Genomic DNA, 14,705 nt, shown 5'->3' on the forward strand with positions numbered 1-14,705 from the left:
GGGGTCTTGGCAGGAGCCTGGGAAACGGGAGGTCGTCGTGTGTGCGGCGTTTGTGTTTTATCTGCGGTAACTGTTTGACTTAGAAGGAATCAAAGGGCGCGTCGACTTGGTGGTTTTCAGCTTTAGGTGGTGATTCAGGAAGTCTCGGTGCGCTCTGGGCCTCGCAGCCTGCTGTGGTCTGGCTGCCGGGCTTGGTTCTCCGGGCTGCCCTTGTTGCGGTGGGCCTGGGATCTGTGTGTTTGTGGTCGTGTTGTCAGCCTCATGGAGGGCGCAGGCTGGTCACCGCTGGGTCCCCAGAACGAATACTCCTTGAATGACTCACAGAGGCATGAAACCACTGGTTGTTGGGGGCTTTAGGGCAGCTCTGCTCTTAGCTGGAGAAGGCGAGGTGTAGGAACTCTCTCGGGCAGACTGATGTCCCCTGAGGTGCCACTCATCCTGGTCGTGTGGCGTGGCTTGAAGAAGGTGGCTTGCTTAGACCCGTGGGGGGTGCTCGAAACCTTATTTGAACCCAGATGCTTGGCTTCTGCTGTGGGACGAAGGTATTGTCAGCTCTGGAAGTGGACTTGGCCTGGCTGTGGTGCCTGCCCCGATGTGGCTTCCGTCGGGATAGGAGCGGCCTACTTTGAAAAGAAACGTGTCTTGTTGAGAACAGGCTTCCCATGGGACCCCCTGTGTTGCTTGGTGCGGAGGAACAGCGCTGTGGGGGGGGGGGGTGGCAGGAGGGCTGGCTGTAGGGCTGCTGCGTGGCTGCAGGGAAGCCCCAGCCAGGGGCTCCTCCTGTCCCGAGGGTGAGCTGGGTTGTGGGGGTCTAAGGGCCCAGGGTGCTGGTGGGGCTCCGGGGTGGCCCTTCTCCTCTTAGCTCTGTCCCTGAGGCCACATGCAAGGTGGCAGGTGGGGTGGGAGTCACATGACGGCAGCTCAGCTGCGAATCCCAGCCCCTGGGGCTGAGCCCACAGGACAGGCCCATGGGAAGGAATGGGGCTGAGCCTGCTGGGAGCACATCAGGCATGGGGGTGTGGGTGGTGGCTGTGGCTTGGGGTCTTCTGATCAGTGTCAGGTAGCTCCTCTGTCCCACAGCAACTGCCTACATCATCATAGGAACCGGTTGGTTGTGACTTCATGCCTGGGGACCTGCCCGGAGCCTAGGCCTGGTGGCATGTTCTCCTTTGCAGCCCACTCTTCCCAGTGGGCTGTGCAGCAGGGTGGGGGGGAGGAGGGGAAGGTCTGTCCTGCTTCATGAGCAGGAAGGGACCCCAGTGCTGCCCCGGCCCCACATTCTGGGGGAAGCGCAGCCGCGTCCATCACCAGCAGCCTGCAGGGACCCTGGCCCCAGCGAGGCTGGCGGGCTGCCTGGGTCTGAGGCTGGGGGTGTCTGGATGACCTGTGAGTCCCTGTGGTGGTGGGCCAGGTCTGCCTTCCCTTCGGAGCAGAGCCAGCTTCTCATGCCCTGGCCACGTCTGTCTGCTGTCAGCTGAGTGTCTCTTGGTGATCCCAGCCCCACGGTGCCTGCCTGACTGGGAGGTGAGGCTTCTAGGGGCCAGTAGTGGGGGTAGGCTGGCGGGCACCAGGCCGTGCCCCCTTTCCCACCTCGAGGAAGCTCCGTTTTCACATCCGATCTTCTGTCTCTGCGTACTCAGACCTGGAGTTTGCCGTTGTCACTGCTTCTGCGTGTGGCGTCCGTGGGTCTCGTGGTACCCGTGGTGGTGCTCCCTCCTTGCATGGGGCCGTGGCGGTTTGGGCACCACTTGTGCTGTCCACCCATCCCTGTGGACACATGCTTCTAATTGCCAGACGTTCTCTGTTCAGAGCCCCTCGGTGCTGCGTGGAAACCGTTGGGACCAGAAATGCCTGTCGTCTCTGCAGACCCGTGTGGTCCAGCCGTGGGGGGCGTGCACGCTGGTCTGCCGCCTACTCGGGCTCTGCGCTAAGGGTCACACAGCAACCCCCGTTTGGAACACCCACGGCCTCTCATCTGCCTGGGCCTCATGGTGCCCAGTCCGGATCCCAAAGCCGCCCTGGCCAGCCGAGTTCCGTGTGTCGTGCTAAGCTCGGCGTCTGCCCTCCCCTGAGCCCCGGCGCTGGTTGGGCCCCTTGGCACAGGGAGCTGTATGTTTCTCGAATGGCAGGGCTGGCGCTTGGTGAGCACGTGGACGAACCAGGGAGGAAGGGGGCAGTCAGGAGTGCTGCTGGCGAAGCTGGGAACCAACCCTCTCCCTGGAGGAAGGGACAGGTGCGCGCGTCCCACATGTGGTTCTGGAATCTGCCGGGCGTTCCCCTCTGGGGTGGGGACGGTTGAGGCAGAAGCGCTGGGCAGCAGGGAGGTGCTGTCCTCAGCCCTGGCCACAGTGAGCAGGTCTCCTCCTCTCCCCCTGGGTGGGGGGCCCTGGACCGCAGCAAGAGCAGGAGCTGCATCGGGAGCTGGCCCCAGGCTGGCCGGCCCCGTTGGGGTGGGTGACCCCTACGGCTCGGGTGCAGTCTGGGCGGCCGCTCCCGGTGTGGCCGCGTGGCTGCGGTGGGTACTGCTGGCTCCGCCTTACCTGCTGCCTCCTGCTTCCTGGCGTTACAACTGTGTTGCCCAAACCATTAAAAAAATTGTGCTCCCAAGTTGAATGATATGCAAATGTAGTCAATTAAGCGAGGGGATTTTAATTAGCAGTTTAAGTTCATGTGTGAAGTGCCTTGCCTTAATTACTTGACAGTTTTGTTGTAAATTTGCTAAGTTTTTTTTGCAGAACTATCAAAACTGTGATTTTTTTTTTTTTTTTAACATTCTTGTGTGCAGTAAGTGTCGCCCAGCCTGCCTGACCTTAGTCGATTTTGTCTCAGTTTAGGGAGCTCTTGAAGCTGTAAGAACAAGGTCAGCCGCTGGGTTGCCTCGGTGTGGCTTGGTGAGTGACAGCGTGTCCCGTGTTCCCAGTGTGTGGGGCCTGCTGTGGTCGCGGGCTGCTTACTCGGGTCCAGGAGCCCATGGCAACACCCAGGGCCGGGGCCTGGGCCTGGTCCTGGAACGGAGGTCAGGAAGGCTCCTGACCGAGGGGACCACAGAGGACCGGCTCTGCCCTGATGACCTGTGCCGTGATGGGCCTGGGTCCTGGGTCCTGGCGTGGCCACAGCGTACACCCCGGGTCCTGGCATGGGCCACAGTGCACACCCCGGTTGGTCTCTGACGCCTGCCGAAGGCCCCGGGGAGTTCCGAACTTTGGAGCTTCTTCCTGGCCGTGCGGTGGGGAGCTTCCCTCCTGCATCACCCTCGCCCCTGATCTTCCAAGCCAGAGTGTGGCGTGCACCTTGTGGGCTCAGCCAGGGCCGGCCCCGTGTTCCTTGGCTGCGGCTGGGTGGGGAGTCCGCGCACGTGTCCCTTGGGTTTGTGTTGGGATCTCCTCCTGTCTGTGGGAGAACTTGCTTCACACCCCCGTCAGTGCTGTTGAGATGGTCTCGGGTTACTGAGGGGTCCTCTGTGGTGTTCAGGGAACCCCTAGATTTCCCTGCCTGCTTGGGCTTGATGTCTCTTGTGCACAGAGGCCTTCTATTTCTTCTCTTTAAACATTCACGTGTGAACTGTGATTCCTTTGGTAGATCTCTTCTCTCAGTCTCTGTGACCAACGCTGGGTCTCCGTTCTCTCTGTGATCCACGGGGGCTGAGGACGGCAGCAGGGACCTCGCCAGGCTGACGCACAGCACGGCCTGCTGTCGCTGTGGCCCCGCACCTCAGCCCGTGTGGCCCCGTTGGCAGGTGTGGGGGCCAGAGGGCCGGGCGAGGCGGGGCCGGAAGCTCGGGGGCCACGCCGGCGCCCTTGCCGTAGCTGCTGGAGCGCAGCCGGCTGTGCGGAGCAGAAGCCCAGAGGAATGACCCGGACCCCCAGCCTCGGCGGCAGGAGTTTCTGTCCACCCCCCCCCCCCCGCCCCGACTCGGGGCCAGTGGGGAGCGCGTTTCTTGCCCCGTCATCAGGACGTGTCTGCAGATGTAGGAAAAGGTGCTGTTATGCTCGGAACTCTCCAGCTGACGCTGAAAACGCGAGACTGGTTGGCACCAGCCCGCGCGCCAGCCCAGCGCTTCGCGGCGTCTCGGCTGCTGGTTCCTTCCGACTGCTCCCTGCCCGCGTGTGCGGCGGGCTGCCATTCTCTCCCAAAGCGAATCCCAGCATCTTACTTCACAGTTTGGCATTTCAGTATCTGACATACCCAGTGTTGCAGAAGGCCGTGACCCCGGTGCCAGCGGGGGACTGAGGTCACGCAAACGCCCGCCCGCGTCCGGCTCCCGGCTGTCTCCGTCCGAGTTGGCTCTTCCTTGGTTGCTCCACACGACCCAGGGCCACCTTGCCTGTGGGTGACGCGCCTTCTGTGCACGCACGCCTGCGTGTGTGCACTTGGCCTCGCGCGTGTACAGTGGGCGGTTCAAAGTCCTCATGCCGTGGAGGGTTCTGGAAGTAACACCTGGGGTGCTGTGCGTGGCTCCAGGTGACACTTTGGGGAGTGTCCTGCCTCTGATGCTTCCCAGAAGCCTTGTGCAGCCCCAGGGCGAGCAAGGAGGGCAGGTGCCTGCTGGCCGTCAGCCGCTTTGCTCCCGCCCCCGGCCAGGGGGAACCCTGCACTGTGCCTGAGTTTCCCCGGGGATGTCGTCCCCTGTGTCCTCCCACGTCTGGACCTGTGTCCCCGCGTAGCTGGAACGACCCCTTCAGTCATGCTCCTCTCTCAGCTCACCTGGTGCTCTTGTCACTCCCGTGGGCCGCCTCGTGGCTCTGTGGCCGGTCCCGATTCTGGTGTTGGTGGCCTTCTGGCTTCCCACTTGGGTGGCCGTGGATAACAGCTGCAGCTGGTTGTTGGCCCGCGTGTGTGCGCGTGTCTGGAGCAGGGGCTTGGGGCGAGAGGACCGAGTCGGACGCCTGAATCCCATGGAACGGTTTCCTGACGTGGCTCCGCCGGCGGGCCAGCCCCTGCAGGGAGGGCAGGTCCTCTGTCCCGTGGTGGCTCTCGGGACAGAGTGAGAGCGTGGTCCGCCCTCACTCTGAGTGCATCTCCGTGGGCACGCGTGAGGTCAGGTGGTGGCGGGTTTCTTCTCGGAGGCTCGGCAGATCGAAGAGGGCACGCACAGCGTCCGCACGACTGTCTCTTCCGTCTCATAACCCTGCCGGGGTGGCGCCGGTATGTGGTCTGACGGTTTCCCTGCTCTGGCACTGGGAAGCTGGAGGGCCTTTTCCGGGGTTCTTTTTAAAGATTTTTATTTATTTGTTTGACAGAGAGAGACTGCGAGAGAAGGAGCACAAGCAGAGGGAGCGGGGGAGGGAGAAGCAGGCTCCCCACCCAGCAGGGAGCCCGATGCGGGGCTCGATCCCGACACCCTGGGATCGTGACCTGAGCTGGAGGCAGACGATCAACACACGGAGCCCCCCAGGGGCCCCTCAAGAGTTCTTGATTTTACCTCTTACCGAATTCTTTCTCGCACATGCCCACAGAGTTGAGCAGGTGCTCATTTTCCTAACCCTCACGACCTTCGGTTACTGTCACTCTGGGTGTCTTTCTCTGTTTGGAAGGTGAACATCTCATTGTTTAACTTTTTTCTAGTGGCTTTGGCTGTTGTGTGATTTTTAGAATTTCTGTAATCTGCCTTATGTATTTGTGTTATTAAGGTTAAGAAGTATATATCACAAAACTTGCTATCTTAGCCATTTTTTTTCAAGTAAGCTCTGCACCCAACATGGGGCTTGAACTTACAACCCAAGATTAAGAGTCACGCGCTCCACCGAGCAAACCAGCCAGACGCCCCTCTTGACCGTTTCTAAGTGCACAGTTCAGGGACGTGAGGACGTCCACATTGTCATATGTCATGTTGCGTGTCACGTTTCCCATCCGTTTCTAGGGTTTTTCCATCTTCCCAACCGAGAGTCTGTTCCTGCGAAACACTCGCGCCCCCTCCCCTGCCCCCAGCCGTCCCCCCTTCTCCTTTCTGTCCCGGAACGTGACTTCTGTAGGGACCTCCAGTGAGTGGCGTCCTGTAGGGTTTGTGCTCCTGCTTCTGGTGTGTCTCTGCAAAGTGCGTCCACGTTGGACGCGGCCCCGGCACATCGTCCTTCTTGAGGCCGAACCGTCTGTGTCTCGCTCCGACGGGGAGGAGCACTGCGGTTGCTTCCGTGTTTGCGCTCTGAATGACAGCGCAGCCTTGAGTGCAGGCTTGCGGACGTGCTTCTGAGACCCCGCTTCCCGCCCCGGGACGTAGACCCTGCGGAGAAGCCACTGCTGCTTCCTGGAACTGCTTCCCTCCTTCGAGGAGCCGGAGCCGCCGTCCTGTTTTCCGCGGCGGCGGCGCCCTCTTCCGCTCGCGCCCACCGTGCCCGAGGGTCTCAGTTTCCGCACGTCCTTGCTGAGGACAATCGTGAGGGTATTTTCGGTGTCTTCGAGAAGGGAGCCGTCCTGGTGAGCGTCAGGTGGCCTCTGCTGATCCTGCTGTTGGGCGTTTCCCAGACCCCGAGTGCTGGTGCGTGTCTTGTATGCTGTCGGCCACACAGATGTTGTTTTGGGGGAAATGTCTGTTCAGGTCCTTTGTCCTGTTTCGAGTCAGGCTATTTGTTGGCCTGGAGGAGCCGTGTCTGTGTTCTCCGCCTTAGGCCCGTCACGCTGTGGCGAGTGGCGCGCGGTGTCCTGTCCGCTGCACGTAGTGGGCTCGGCCAGCCCTCTGTTCGTGCAGCTGAGGCAGGGCCATCTCTGGGCTGGGGACACATCTTTTCTTAAGTGGGTTCTCCACACCCAGCGTGGAGCCCAGTGAGGGGCCTGAGATCCAGCCCTGAGCTGAGACCGGGAGTCGGATGCTCACCCAGGCGCCCCTAGAGACCTCCCCTTCTTTGCAGGAGAGCCTGGTGCCCCGGGAGCTCTGGTGCACCTGGACAGGGGCTCATGCCCAGTGCAGAGGTGGCCATGGCCTGTCGGGGTGAGGGGCTGTGTCATTGGGGGAGCAAGTCTCATGGCGGGAGCACGTGTCCTTTTGTCATGGAGCATCTACTGTGTGCCTGGCCTGTGCCCAGCCGGGAGAGGGAACCTGCTTAGGGCCGCAGGGTCAGGCTGGTGGGCTGGCGGCCCCACTGCTCACTGGGCTGAGAGCTACCTTTGCCTTCTGCAGAGGCCTGCACGAGAGCTGTGGCCTGTGCGCTTGTTTGCCTGGACAGGGCCAAGCTTGGGACAGAAGGCTGGGCCGTGGCCTGGGGATGGGAGAGGGTGGCGAGGGGCTGCAGGCTCTGAGGGGCGGCTGGGCTGGCTTGGCGCACGCTGTTCCTCCCTTCCCCCTTCTCCTCCTGCTTCTTCCTCTTTCTCTTCTTTCGTTTATTTTTACAGAGAGCCCATGTGCACTCACGAGTAGGGAGAAGGGCCGGGGGAGAGGGAGGGAGGGAGAGAATCTGACGCAGACTCCGCGCTGAGCAGAGAGCCCGATGCGGGGCTCTATCCCAGGACCCCGAGATCGTGACCTGAGCCGAAGGTAGCGGCTTAACCCACTGAGCCACCCAGGCGTCCCGCATATCTGGAGAAATTCTTGAAGACAGAAATGGATTCACTGGGACGCCTGGGTGGCTCATTCGGTGGAGTGTCTGCCTTTGGCTCAGGTCACCATTTCAGGTTTCTGGGATGGAGCCCAGTTTCTGCTCCTTGCTCCGCGGGGAGCCTGCTTCTCCCTCTCCCTCTGCAGTTCTCCTGCCTGTGCACGCGCTCTGTCTCTGTCTCTCAAATAATTGAAATCTTTAAAAAAAAAAAAAGGAACGGATTCACTGAAAGTGATGCTTCTTAACAAAGATCTGCCTTTCTTTTAGTCTCCTCACCAGGTGTGGGTGGCATAAAGGACTCAGTGTGAGGGGACAACAGCTTGGGGACAGCTGAGAGCCCGATGGCCTAACCCTGACTTCGCCCAGCGAGCAGGAGGAAAGGACCGTGGGGCTGCCCTTGGGCGGCAGGATGAAGGGAGGTGGGTACCTGAGTGCACAGGGCGGGCTTGGGGAGTGTGGTGGCTCTGTGGCAAACGCTGTGGCCAGGCTCTGTGGCCAAGTCCACTGCAGCTTCAGAAAAGTCGGCGGCTTGGAAGCACGTGCCTGGGACCGTCAGCTACTTTGCTTCCTCTCTCCGCCTGTGAACGTCCTTTCCCGTGAGGCTGGCAGTCGTCTGCGCGGCTCACGGCCCTCTTGTGCGGACTTTGAGGGCCAGGCCTGTTCTGGGCCATGGTTTGTGTTAGTTTGCTTCTGTTGGTTCCAGGAGGCTGGGGGTGACGGGTGGCCTGGGAGACACTGGTCCTTCACGTGGGCCACATGCCACTGTGTCTGGCCCCTTGTGGGGAGGCGAGTGTGTGTACGTGACCAAGGCTGTGAGGCTGAAGGGGTGGCCGCGGCCCTTCTCCCAAGCCCCAGAAGGCCTGGCCCACTGCCTCTTAGGGTGTTGGCCTGGAGGTCCTGGGGTGGCTCCAGGGGCCTGGGGGTTGTCCAGGCTAGACACGTGGGGCCTCCACTGCCCGTGTCCCCATCCCTGGGGCTGCGCTCACCGAGCCGGTGACTCAGCTGCCAGCAGCCATTCCTGTTACTTGGTTCCCAGATGGCCCGTGTTGGTTTCCTGCGTCAGGAGCAGGCGAGGAGCTGAGAGACCTGATGGTCCTGGTCCAGGTGACAGCTCTGTCCCTGTGTTAAGGAGGGTAGGGCACTGTGGGAGGGGGAGGATCCTTGATGTTTGGTTTGCAAATACCAGCTCCCCCCGCCCCCCGAGTGCTGGTCAGAAGGAAAGCCTGGCTGTGACGTCCGTGGGGAGGGGTGGCCCTTCGTGTTCGGGGTAAAGAAAAGCGGGAGTTGGAGGTCTCTCTGAGGCCGCTCCCCGGGGGGCAGGCTGCTGTCCCGGGGTCTGATGTTAACCTCCCTGCCTCCTTACCTCCCTTTCTCTGCAAGCAGGAGTCGTTGGAGCTTTTTGGTATTTTTGGACAAGTAGGAGTTTCTAGAAGTTCGGAGAGAGACAGAGAGCCTGGGCCTGGGTCTTGTCCTCACTCTGGTCACACCACCTCTCTGGGCCTCAGCTTACCCTCTTGTAGTGGGTGATGAAGGTGCTGTGCTACGAAGTTCTGCACCTTCCGGTTCTTCCCAGAGCCAGGGCGGCTGGCAGGAGGCAGCCGGGCCGGCTGGCAGGAGGCAGCCGGGCCAGTCAGAGGGACAACAGCAGGTGCTGTGAGCAGACAGCACGGGGCGTGCCAGGGGCGGGGGCTCCCCGGGCCCATGTCCTGGGGCCCGTGAGGCCCGTTGTTGGTGACCCCCTGCAGGCTGTGCTCCCCCCTGGACTTCCACAGTGTGGTGTCCCCTGTGAGACAGGTGATAGAGTGTCTGACCTGGGTCTCTGTGTGATCGAGTCCACACGGTCCCTGATTCACCCGCTGGGATGCCGGGAGCCATCCCTGTCTTCGAAGCTGTCCAGGCTGAGGACATCCCAGGCTCCTGGGCTCGGTGCGATTGAGGGTGGCGGCACACAGGTGTGCCCTAAGCAGTGCCTGGGGGTGGGCTCGTACCGGGTTTGATCTTCGGAGGACTCCTGGCTGGAGGGAGGGCCAGAGGTCTGTTTCAGAGCGAGGCTGGTAGGAGGTGTCTTCCTTCCTTTCTTCCAAAGGTTTTACTTTTTTGTCGGAGAGCCAGAGCGTGAGCAGGGGTAGGGGCAGAGGGAGAAGCAGACTCCCCGCTGAGCAGGGAGCCTGACTTGGGGCTCGATCCCAGGACCCTCCTAACCTGAGCCGAAGCCAGATGCTTCACCGACTGGGCCACCCCCAGGTGCCCCAGGATGTGTTTTCCAGTGGGGTGGCCTTTTTTAATTCTTCAAACAGGGCTTTTGGTAATTCAGTCAGCAGTGGTGACTTCATCCACAGCCATGATCTGAACCAGGTAAAATTGACCCCAGAGTGATTTTTATTTTCTTAAATGGGCTCCATGCCCCACGCAGGACTTGAACTCATGTCCCAAGATCGAGAATCACATGCTCTACTGACTTGCGCCAGCCGGTGCCCCCGACCCCAGAGTAGTTCTTTTTTTTTTTTTTTTCAAGATTTTATTTATTTGACAGACAGAGATCACAAGTAGACAGAGGCAGGCAGCAGAGAGAGGAGGAAGCAGGCTCCCCGCTGAGCAGAGAGCCCGATGCGGGGCTCAATCCCAGGACCCTGGGATCATGACCTGAGCCGAAGGCAGAGGCTTTAACCCACTGAGCCACCCAGGTGCCCCCCCAGAGCAGTTCTTATCTGGAAAAGCAAAGTTTCTCAGAAAATGGAAACAAGGCAGTGAGAACCAGCTGCGGGAGCCGCGGTGGCCTGTCCTGCTCGTGTCAGTGAGGAGCTGTGAGAAGGGGCTCCTGGAGCGGATGTCTCTGCTTGTCGGGCACCCTGGCTGTGGGCTAGGGTCTCAGGGTCTCAGGGTCTCGGCTCCGTGCTCGACTGGCCTGGCCGGACCGAGAGCGCTTCTCTCCGTCCTCATGCTGCTGTTGGTCCAGGTCCACACGCACGTCGGATTCCTGGATCGTTGTACTGGAGCGTTGAGCTGGAATTTGATACTGGTTTTTATGACCAGGGTTTGGTACAGTGCCTGAAATTGGGGATTTTGAGAGCTCGGTGTCACATGGCCGCCGCTGAGTAGACTCCAGGGCGGAGTTCATAGTCCCGCACAGCCCATGGCTCAGCGGTGGCTCCTGCTGCGTGGGCCGTCCCGAGGGTGCCTCATACCCCTTTCTGGCCCTCATGTGTTTGCCTGCGTCCTCCCGGTGCGTGCGGCCGAAGGAGGTGTCGAGAGGAGTCAGTAAGCTGCTGCTCCTTGGCTGGGGATTTTGTTCGGGACAGTCTTCAGGCCTCCAGTGCAGTCACGAGAGCTGCACTCACCGAGGTTCGCGGGTGTGGACACCGTGTGGTGTCGGCGCACCCTCTGATCGGTGAGCGCGCGTCTTGGGCGTACGTGTCCTGCAGATGAGGGCGTCCTCGTGTTGGCACAGCAGGGTGACCCCCGGATGACCCCCACGGAGCAGCCCGTAGCCTCGATCTGCCCGGGACCCACCAGGACACACCCCTGCCCCCAAGCTGCCCGTCTTCGGGGCCCCACCCCTGCCTTTGGTCCTTGGTGACATGGGTCCGTTGGGAGGCATGGGGCCAGCCTGTGGGTTAGGGGTCTACATCTGGGGTCAGGCGTGCCCCCTGGTCAGATGCAGCTCCCGCATTTCCGATGGGAGCCTGGCGGTGCCACGGCGTCCCCCCAGCAGCGTCTGGACGCCCGTGCGGCCTGCCTGGACTCCAGCCGGGAACGTTGATGGCGCTCCTGGGTCCTGCACGGTTCCTGGGTCCTGCGCAGTTAATCAGTAACCCGCGGAGGACTTTAGACCTCCTTGGCATGTGCGCTGCTGCACCTTCTCCCGGTGGGTTCAACGCCCTTGCGCTACCCCGCTGACCCGGTGACCGTGATCCCGTGAACCCCGCGTCTGCTTCTCCCGGAGGCCTGCCCGCCCTCCGTCCTGCTGCCGGGCCGTCACTGCCCACTGTGTTTTCTCATTCAGTCTGCGACAGCGTTGTGGTCCGTTCTGGCCATTGTTCTGATGGCTCAATTGTCCCTCTTTTGGCCGCCCCCGGGCCCCCGTCCCTCCTGAGGTCTTTTTCCTGAGACCCCCTGACTCGGTCAACCTCGGGGAGAACAGGTGGCTTGCGCGTTCTTCGGGGGGAGGCCCTGAGGGAACCGCATCCGCAGGGTGGGCCAGAGGCACAGAGCCCTGTCCCCACCGCGGGCACGTCCTTCTCCCAGCCGGGGCCCCTGCTGAGGGTGGGGCTGGGTCACCCCAGGGCAGACGGAGATGCGGAGGGTGTCTCTCAGGTGGACGCTGGCCGTTTTCCTGCCTCTCTTTGCCGTAGGTCATTTATAGAAACTGAGCCACTTGCTTCCGCTCCACGGTTTTCTCGGGCTCCTGGCTCTGGGGACCACCTGCGATGTGTCTGTTGACATTTCCCGGTCCCCGCGTCTGTGCCTCTGTCAGCTGTGCCCGGAAAGGCCGTGGCATGTGGTCACTCACGCTCTTCCTCGCTCAGAGTGCTCTCCTGTGCTCGCTCCCTGTGCTGGGACGTGTCCCCGGAGGCCCGGCCCTTGGTGCGTCCCGGGTGGCGCGTGGGGCCAGGAGGGAACGGAAGCCTGGGCGGGGCCGTGGCCTCCTTCTGATGCTCGTCCTGTTGTTTCGGATTGGAGCAAGAGCACTGAAACTGTCCCGATCTCCGTCTTTTCTTTTAATTTTTGTCTTATTTGGGAGAGCACAAGCCACAGAGGCAGTGAAGGGGGAGGGAGAATCGGTAGCGGACTCGCTGCCGAGCGCGGAGCCTGACGTGGGACTCGGCCACAGGCACTCAGGGCCCAAGGCTCCAGCCTCCGCCGGGTCTCGCTTTCGCGCCTGAGGCCGTGTTGCCGCCCAGCGTGCATGTGCCGGTCACCTGACTCCGGCCTCAGGAGGCAGAGGGGGGACAGGCCTTCTTGGGAGGCTGCGGAGGCAGCACACTGCCTGCGGGGGCCCGGGTGGGGGGGTGTGGGGGCGGCTGGCCCCCCAGTGTGTTCCCGTACCCGGTGCTGTTAGCTGCCGCCCCGCCCCCTCGCCGTCCCGCGCTCGTGTCTCACTGTGTGTCGCGTGTTGCACAGAGACCTTCATTCAGGTGGGGGGCTGCGGCCTTGGGGAGCCTGTGCCTTGGTGGGAAGGGGGCAGTAAGGATGAGTGGAGGGCGGGGACTGGTCAGCAGAGGCCTTGGCCAGGGTTAGAGCCGGTGGCCCGTGTACATTGTGGACCAGAGCAAACGTCCTGGCCAGAGTGCTTCTTGTTGGGGAAGGTTCTCCATTTTTTTTGGTTCTTCATACTCGCGAGTCTTGTTTGTCCGTTGGTCCACATCGAGGCTTTATTCTGACTGAGGAGTCATCCCAGGCCCCTGACGCCCTGCACCAAGGGCTGCCGTCCTGTTGGTGTGGCCGTCCCCTCGCTGAGGGAGGTCACCCTGCTGCCCCGCGGTCTGGGAAGGGCCTCCCCGGAGGTGCTGAGAGCAAAGCCAGACCCTTCCTTGGGCTGCCGTGAGACCCTGGTTGTGGCAGAGGCGGCAGGAGTCACCTTGCATGCCCCCTGGGGCTGCGGTCCCGTTGCATTTGGGGTCCCGAGCTGTGCCGTGTGTTCTTTGTTTCACACACCCAGGCTGCGTTTGTCAGTGGCCTCTAGGTGGTCCCAGGGGGACCACTGAGTCTCTGGGTCCTTCGGGTACGTGCTGGTTCATCTCCAGATAATTCTGGAGTCTGGAAGGCCTGGGGTACAGATCAGGCTGTAGCCTCGGTGGGTGGGCGTGCTCGGAGCCGGTGGCAGGCTGGTCCTCGGTCCCTCTCACTGCAGCACATGGGCCGTGTCCTCTGCTAGGCCCCTCTGCCCAAGACGAGCCTCCGTGAGCCTGGTGACGGAGGGATCGCAGGGGTCTGTGCTGAGGGAAGACGCCTTCCTGCTTTGCCGAGGACACAGCAGTGCCCCTCCCCCTGCATCTCCTTTTGTCCCAGGTCCTTGGGGGATGGCTGCGCCATCGTGGGCCATCTTGGCTCCTCCCTGTCCCTTTAGTGGCCCTGCAGTGGTGCTGCCTCACCCGGGAAGGACCAGACGGAGAGCTCCAGATCATTAGATCTTTATTTGGTGCTTTTCATTTTAATGTACCTGGCCCTAAGTCTGGACGTCTTGGACACGCCCCCACGGACTGTCAGGCTGTGTTGTGTGCACGCCCAGCTGTCACTGCTGCCTCGCAGGGTGGGCTTCGTGGGCGGGGGGGGGGTGGGGGGTGGGAGCAGGCTGGGAACTTCCGCGTGCTCCCCCCCACCCCCCTGCAGCGGCTCTCCTTCCTCCAGATGCCCGTTCCTGCCGGTGGGGCTGCCCAGCATGGCCCGCTGTGTTGAGGGACAGCGCCGCGGGCCGGCGCCCCTCTCCCTGGGCAGGCCCGTGCCCCCTCTGGTGGGTGCCGTCTTCACCTTCCGTTGGCCCCCTAGGGAATCCGTGGACAGGTGTGCAGCTAACCGGTGAGCGGCACAAACCTGGCATCCCTGTCCCCCTCTCTACACTTGGCCTCGGGCAGGGACTTCCTGTTGTTTACTGTTGATCCTCTCGACCTCCTGCATCTGTCACCTGCGGAGCCACTGCGGAGCCACTGCGGAGCCACTTCCCCAGTCCAGCCTCCCTGCTAGCCCCCTGCAGCCCGTGCCTGCCGCTGCGGGGCCCGCCCTCGTCATCCGGGGCTCCTGTTTGATGAGCCCGTCCTTTGTGCTTACTTCGCGACTGTGCGGCCGCGCTCCCCCGGATCCGGCGTCCCGTACCTGACCTTGCTCCCTGTCTTCCCCACCCCGGGGCTCGCACTCTGCCCTGGGCCCTGGAGTTGGTTGCCTGTTTCCTCCTCTTTGGCACAGCGATGCCTCTGGCCGTGGCCCACCTCGGAGGCCCCCCAGTGCCAGACTGGGTGTGTGGCCCACCTCTCTGTTGTCCTCTGGTTCCCAGTGCCTGGAGGGTGGGCGCAGAGGGCCTGGGCCTGGGCATCGGTGTGGTCCTGTGCTGGCCTTGTGTGCCCTAGTCACCAGGAGGCTAGCCCCCGCTTGGGGCTGAGCTGTGGGTGTTCCTGGGTCACTGCGCCCTGGGGAGCTTCTGGCTGGCCGGGCCTGGCGTGGCCTCGGCCCTTCCCGCTCCCC

At 62.1% G+C, this 14,705-nt stretch overlaps 1 protein-coding gene across 2 annotated transcripts in view; it reads left to right on the plus strand.

Annotated features, from left to right (window-relative positions):
• Positions 1–14,705, plus strand: part of SKI (SKI proto-oncogene) — a gene marked incomplete at its 5' end in the record, with an annotated part of 64,969 nt that overhangs the window by 6,553 nt on the left and 43,711 nt on the right. The window lies entirely within an intron of this gene.

Source organism: Mustela nivalis, assembly GCF_964662115.1.
Source record: "Mustela nivalis genome assembly, chromosome: 10".
NCBI lineage: Eukaryota > Metazoa > Chordata > Mammalia > Carnivora > Mustelidae > Mustela > Mustela nivalis.